Genomic DNA, 6000 nt, shown 5'->3' on the forward strand with positions numbered 1-6000 from the left:
TCCCAATTTGTGAGCTCTTTAATGCAATGTTGAAAGAAAGGGCGGGAAAGAGCTTCCGCCTCTTCTTGTTCATCTTCATTGGCGGACGAAAAGTCCATAAGGTCGGCTACGGAAGGAGCAGTAGCGTTTCTGTTTTCATAGATAAACTTTCAACAACGTGGATTAGCTTTTAAGAAAGCACAAAAGGAACCACATTGCCTATTTTAGATTTTTTTTTTCTTTTCTTCATTTTTCTTCGCAACGAAAACGTAAAATGCGGAAAATTCATAAATAACCAAACTTTCCATCCGGGTTAAATTAACTTAATTTGTATACGGAAAAACTTGGACTTGAGGGGAAAACGTAGATTCGAGGGACGTAAAATCGGAGTTTCACTGTAGTTGATTTCTGCAAATGCTCGACAAATGAGAAAAAAACAATTTCCAAACATATACAGTGGCTCCCAAAAGTGTTCGTACACCTACGACTTTCAATGAAATAGGCCCCTATCCATTGGTTAAAATTAATATTTCGGAATAGGTATTTAATTATAAGATCTATGATCAATTTTCAACAAAACTACATGGTTTTTTAAAAAAAATATTAAAACTTAATTTTTTAAAAATCAAAAACCAAAAAGTACGGAAATTTTATCTCACAAAAGTCTTCGTACACTTTAAAAAATGTCTATATATTATTGAATAATCTAACTTTTTATTAAGTTATTATTTAGTAGAATATCATGCAGTATCAACAACACCTTTTAAACGTCTGGGAATAGATCTCCTTCTTCTTTCTTTCTTTCTTTCTTTTTTTTTTTTTTTTTTTGCGTAATTTCTGAGTAAGTGTTCAACCACACTTCGAGTTTTACTGTTTCTAGCTCTATTTTCGTTTCAAAGCCGTATTTTCGTAATCTAGGCTCCAGATATCTCTAAATATGTTACATTAAGTTCAAATGTGGAGATTGAAGGGGTATTTTCTAAACTTTAGGTCAATTTTTGAGGCACTAGACGCAAACGTTGAAAACCGTGTGCTTTTTATCGTTATTTTGATAAAAAACAAAGTTGTTTCCGATAACCAAATTTTTGGCCAAGAGTTTAAAATTGATTTTTAAAATATTTAAATAAACAGCATGATTCATTACTTCATCAAAAATTTCCAAACTACCAACTCCTGATAGTGATATGCACCCTCACAGAAGAACACCTTGACCGTCCTGATTAACTGGTCCAACTAAGTTCTTAAGATTAAGTTCCTAATTTTCTCTTCTATTTACAATTATACAACAATTTAACCAAAAATGTTGAATTCATTTTTATCTACAAGTAAGACGTAATATCAATACGTTTTGAGCTTATTTATCATTGGTTTTGTGATGAAAAGCGTAAGCTTTCTGTTTTTCGCACGGCCAAGAATAATTAAACAAAAAATTAAAACCAAATGACTTTTAAGGGTCAACACAATTCAAAAATAATAAAAACACGACACATGATAAATTTTAATCATGAATTTATTCGGAAATTTTTGAGTGTACGAAGACTTTTGTGGCGTATTATTTCTCTGTCTCTTCGTTTTTTGACCCGTTTCAGAAAGAAGATCCGTCAATATTTTGAAAAAACTACAGGGTTTTATTTAGAATGAAGATGTGAAAAAATATTGGACTTCATATTCGATTTCAGTTTTACGTTATTTTGATTTTACTAAAAAATTTCAAAGTGTACGAACACTTTTGGGAGTCACTGCATATGAGACAGAAGTGAACAGTGAGTCTTCGTCGAGCGCGCGTTTACGCTCAATAGCAACACAGATGGATCTTGAGACCACGGGTTTCGCTGGACGCATATATGCGCTTTTAGACCAAATTGGTTCCAAATGCGTCCAAAATATAGACCCAATGGGTTTCGCTGTACGCACATATGCGCCCATAACAATGCCCTATCTAGGGGGAACAAGCCGGGACCTTCACCCGAACAGCAAATTCTGAGATGCAGCAAATTCACTCTATTTCTGTGGGGATTTTCGTTGAACCTCGATATAAAAGCTTGAACACTGTAAAAAAATTCAGAAACGTTACTGAGTATTTCTGTGTAACGTTTCGGGATTTCAATAGGTTTTTATCCACTTCCTAGATTTATCAAGTATTATTGTCAAAAAGTTTCCTGAATGGCTACGAGTTGCAGGAATGCAGACTTCTCTCTGTTGTAAAAATTTTTTATAGCTCCCAGTTTAAAGATTAACTGAGATTATTTATAAGGTGTATCGACTTTAATTCAATTACGACTCGTCCTGACTGATAAAACTCCCAAGGGGAGCGAATAAGTCTGTGGACTACTTAGTTTTGCAAGAATTGCAATTATTACTTGCATTACTTGCAATTCTGCCTTAGCTTTGGCCATGATTGTAATAGTGCTTATGGAGTTGTTATATTATCCCTATCTAAGATAACTTTGAAGTTCTAGGTATGCGACTGACTTTAAACGGGAAGATTTCTGGATTTTTTAGGATAACTTCAGGAAGGTTACGGTGTTTTAGCGGAAAACATTCCTGGTTTTTGCGATATATGTTACTGGCAGAAATTGGGCACATCAGCTGCGTATTATTTTCCAGGAACGTTTCTGAATCGTTTTTACAGTGAAGGAAGATGGGCAAGGGCAGCAGTTTTAAGATTTTTCGCAGCTGGAAAAAAACCGAAGACCCAGCACTGTTCCAAAGGTCACATTGATGGTTTTTGCTGCTCACACAATGCGCCCACAGCAGTTAAAGGATTAATGCACTCTCAGAAAAGCATTTCAAGTCTCAAGATATTGTTCGTCGTGTTTTACGAAATAGCTTCGTGTAAACTTCTCCAAGATAAGTTTTCGTCGAATTGATATGACATTCGAGCATGACTTTTCCCAACCAAGAATCGTCGTAAATAATGATGACAACAGTGCTTACAGAGCATTGAGCAGAGATAAAATGGAGGGAGTGAATGCTTTCATTAGTGAAGCTAAGACCCCAAGTCACGTGATAGCTTTTAAAGAAAAGCATTGTAAGAAATCAGGTTTCTATCTCTAGTTTCACGCAAAACGTGTCAACCATTCACCGTTGTTAAGTCACGTGACTTGAGATCTTTGTCCCAGCTTTTGCTAAGCCAATGATTAGACTTGCTCCCTCCATTTACTAATTCCTGCTCTAAGTTACAGAGGTTCTCCTTTTAAGAAGAGTAAAAGCTAAATATGGAAAGGAAAGGGACTTACCGTCCTCCATATTGATCAGTAATCCGCTATGCGTTTTGCAGTTTGCAGATGTTGATGATGGTGAATCACAATCAAGGTCGGTTTGATGGGGTCACCCGAGGTGACCTGTATTCGAATTTTGAAGTTCTATGCACTTAAAAACGATGTATTTTGGAGGCGTCGCAAATCTATTAACCTGCTTGAAGTAATAGCAAATGACTCACACATTATTTACAATAATTATGTTTCAAATACTTTCCTTTTGTTGCTGCTTTATAAGACAGGCTTCTCTTTTCACATTTCGAATATCATGAGTACTTCAGAATTTTACATCTATACCACAAAACAGTTTCCTTGTTGTTCGGTTTAAAGACAAGCAAAAATTTTAAACTTGCCGGCAAAATTTATTCCACGAATCAAATGTAAAAATTGGGTTCAAGTGTTAGCCAAATTAGCAACGAAAAGAATCATGCGTGTAAAATTTGTCCCACGTAAATCATGCAAAAATCGAATTCAAGTTCTCTTTAAATTGGCAACGAAAAGAATCTTAATGTTAAATTTCGTTCCATGGAACACATATAAACATCGAGTTCAAATATTCTTAATATTTGCATCGAATCTGTCCTGTAACATTTATTAAACAAAAATCATGAAAAATCCAGTTCAAGTATTCTTTAAATTTGTAATGACAAGAGTCGTGGTATTAAAAATACTTCCCACAGAACACATGTAAACATCGAGTTCAAATATTCTTCTTACTTGCATCGAATCTTGCCTACAAAATTCGTTCGACAAAAATCATGTAAAAACTCAGTTCAAGTATTCTTGAAATTTACAATGAAGAGTATCTTGGTATTTAAAATGCAGTCCACAAAGCGCAAATAAACATCGAGTTCAAGTATTCTTCAAATATTCTTCTTACTTGTGTCGAATTTTGCCTGTAAAATTTATTCGACAAAAATTATGTAAAAATTCAGTTCAAGTATTCTTGAAATTTACAATGAAAAGAACTTTGGTATTTAAAATGTATTCCCAATTTCGGTGCAAACATCAAGTTCAAGTATCCTTCAAATTTGCAACGAAAAAAATCTTGCTTGTAAAATTTGTTCGACAAAAATCATTTCAAAAATTCAGTTCAAGTATTCTTGAAATTTACAATGAAGAGAATCTCGGTATTTAAAATGCATTTCACAGAGCACAAGTAAACATCGAGTTCAAACATCCTTCAAATTCGCAACGAAAAGAATCTTGTGTGTAAAATTCATTCTACAAAAAGACATGAAAAAATCAAGTTCAAACACTGCAACGAAACGCGAAATCGTAGGAAAACGTATCAATTCAGGGGACGATCCTACCGCATGCGTTCATCTGTTGATGTGTTCGGAGGACATGTCTGCATCGTCCTGATCCACTAACACTTGATTTTCCGGAGCTGCTGATGTCGTTCGAACGGTACTGCGCTCTGCCCGAGTGCCTCTCTCTCTCTCTCTCACCCCCGGAAATCGAGGAGATTTCAGCCGCGGAACGATGATTGGCGCTGCGGACGGTTATAAAAATTCGGGAATTGAAATGCGCAGGGTTCGTCGGGAGCTCTGGAGCGTGAAGGCTTCTACAGAGGCGTCAGAAATCGAGCCCCGTTGGTGTTTGGCTTATCTCGTTTTAATGAGACGAAACACGGCGGTATAGCGAGGGTGGGGGAGGATAAATATCCCTTGATAAAATTTATAACAGCGCAACAAAAATCAAAAACTTTCTTCTGGGGGGGGGGGGGGATGATTTCTATACTGCCGTGGAAAGATCTGCACATTTTTCACTTTTCATTTTTCTGCCTTTTTGTCATCTACTGGACTTTTGTTTTATTGTAGAAGTTTGCTCATATGGTTTCCCCTGAAAATGAAGCGTGAAAAAACTCCGTCTAATGGAGTTGTTTCCTTCAGTCAAAAGTAGTACTTTTTGTCACTGAAATAGATAGAATAAGCAAAAAAAAAAAAAAAAAAACATGGACTCAGAAAATACTTTCATTTTCCCAACAGTTATTTTTTAATTAATTTTTTAAAAATGTTCGATTTTTGAAACTAGGCGTGGTCTTGATGTCATCACAAGTGATGCACTTTGCCGCAACTTTCTACAGCGATTCCACGTTACGATAATGAAGAAGCGAATTAAACTTGCACTCTACGCTTGCTATCAACCATATCGTTGCCAATGCACGTGAGTAAAGATGTGAATTAAATATTTTGCTATGTGAATGGCAACACAGAATGGCATTTCATCATTTGTGATGTCATTGGACAGAATCATAAACATTGAAAGCGCGCCGATTTAAGTATTTTTTTAAAAATGTTAAAACTTAAGCAAATTATTTAAAAAATGGTCAAATCCTATGTTTTCAAGTATGTTCTTTCAGAAAAAAATATTTTTAAAATTTTGGGAACGACCTCATTGCAACAATTCACTAACGTTAGTATGGAATCCAAAATGCCTTCAAACATCTCAAAAACACATTTCTGCAGATACTGCGCTTTATCTTCCCACAGCACACTATGCATCGACCACACCTACCACGCCTCTGTCCATATCCCTGCATCTTGCTATCACTGCACTTTTTCGACTCGAAACTTCGCATCTATCTAATGCTATTGGCATTGCCAATGCTCGTAACGAAAATGTCACTTTGAAGAATCTCTCACTTCGTACTTTCTGACCACGGATTGTATGAAAGACAAACATCCGTTTTACAGCCGGAAATGGACGAATCTATTATTTTTTACCGATGTCAGCTTTTACAGAAGCAGAGTCTCAT

The sequence above is a fragment of the Uloborus diversus genome, chromosome 8 (genome assembly GCF_026930045.1).
Source record: "Uloborus diversus isolate 005 chromosome 8, Udiv.v.3.1, whole genome shotgun sequence".
Lineage (NCBI taxonomy): Eukaryota > Metazoa > Arthropoda > Arachnida > Araneae > Uloboridae > Uloborus > Uloborus diversus.